This window comes from Medicago sativa, chromosome 5, assembly GCF_051527215.1.
Source record: "Medicago sativa cultivar Bolivia chromosome 5, Bolivia_mono, whole genome shotgun sequence".
In the NCBI taxonomy this organism is placed as follows: domain Eukaryota; kingdom Viridiplantae; phylum Streptophyta; class Magnoliopsida; order Fabales; family Fabaceae; genus Medicago; species Medicago sativa.
In genome coordinates, this window is record NC_140753.1 from 44,576,355 (window position 1) to 44,578,353 (window position 1,999).

Genomic DNA, 1,999 nt, shown 5'->3' on the forward strand with positions numbered 1-1,999 from the left:
AGGATCCGACCGGTTTCCGAGCATCGTTACTGGGCTTTACTTACTATTCTCCGGACTAATGTGGATGAGAAGCTTGTGCACACTCTAGTGCAATTCTATGATCGGGAGTATCGTTGCTTTACTTTTCCCGACTTTCATTTGGTACCTACTCTAGAGGCTTATTCTCACTTGATGGGTCTATCCATTGCCAAGGGGGTACCTTTCTCGGGACCTGAAAATCCTCCTACTCCATTGGTTATTGCTAAGGATCTCTATCTCAAGACCACCGATGTCTCCAAGAATCTTGTCACTAAGGCACGCATCCGAGGGTTCACTTCAAAGTATCTACTTGAGAAAGCCAATCTCAAAACCACTTGTCAAGACAATCTTGAAGCTATTCTTGCACTCCTCATCTATGGGCTTATTCTCTTTCCAAATCTTGATGACTTCGTGGACATGAATGCTATTAAGATCTTCCACTCCAAGAATCCGGTTCCTACTTTGCTACACGACACATACCATGCTATTCACGATCGTTCGGCAAAGGTCGTGGATATATTATTTGTTGTGTGCCTCTCCTCTATAAGTGGTTTATTTTGCACCTTCCGAAGTCTTTCCACGACAATCGGAGAATTGGTCTATTTCACAAAGGATTATGGCTCTCACTCCTAATGAAGTGGTTTGGCTCACTCCCGCTTCTAGAGTCAAGGAAATTATCTTTGGTGGTGGGAAGTTTCTTAATGTACCTCTTCTTGGTACCCGGGGTGGAATCAACTATAACCGGAGCTTGCCTTGCGACAATTTGGTTTCCCGATGAAAGGAAAGCCCATCAATCTTGCTACATCTCCTTACTTCTTCCACTACTCCAATGCTCCCACGGGAATAAGAGAGGATCTCATGGAAGCTTGGTCTAAACTTCGAAAGAAAGAGGTGAAGCATATGGGTGTAAGATCCGGTGTTGCTCATGAGGCCTATACACGGTGGGTGATAAACCAAGCCGAGGAGATTGGTATGCCTTACCCCTCTATGAGATATGTGTACGCATCTGTCCCTACCATGCCTTTGCCTCTACTCCCACCTACCCGGGAGATGTATCGGGAGCATCTAGCTATGGAGAGCCGGGAGAAGCATCGGTGGAGGGCTAGATACTATGAGGCCGAGAACTTGATCATGACTTTGGATGGAAAGGATGAGCGACGGACTCACGAGGTCTTGACAACCGAAGAAAGAGTTAGCTAAGGCTAGGAGAGAAATTGAAGAGAAAGATAGGTTGCTTACGAGAGACTCTAAGAGGGCTAGGGGTGCCCGTGACTTCTATGCACGATACTGCGGCTATGAGTCCGAGTACGAGGATGATGCTTCCACTTCCTATGCTTGAGGACCTCCATTTCCTGTTGTTATTTCCATTTGTTTATGTTGTTTTACATTTCAAAGTCTATCCCTTGGCTTAGCATTTCAAAGGGAATCGTCTGTAAAACTATATGTTGGTTGTTTGTTCCCCGTTAATTGTTGTTTAGTAATGTTTACAAACTTCGATTTGTCTAAAACCCTTCGGTAACACCAAAAAGAGTCTTTTTGCGTATGCATTAACACATTTCATGCATCATATGCATCCATTGGTCACAAAAGACTTCTCTCGTGCTCATTGCCTCCTGGTTTTGTCCGCCACGGTCGAAAAGTGGCTCGTGCTCGCAAAGTTTACCAACCGAGATAGAATTCGGCAAACAAGATTTCACAAGAGAAGGATTATGACTAACTTTGAAGAAGAAAATGCTCGGCTCCGTGCCGAATTGGCTGCTATGAAAGAAGATTTGGCTAAGGCTCATGACACTATGTACGCTCGATGGCCGCATAAGAACAACCAGCCACATACTGTTCCGGCTTCTGCGAAGCAATTCCATCTATCCCACTGTCTACCGTGGCTACCGATGCTAGTTTTGTTATGCCCAATGGGCGTCCTTATGGGCTCCCGGCTTACTATTCTCCTAATCTTCTGCCTTGGTGTCTGCGGTTTCTTTGG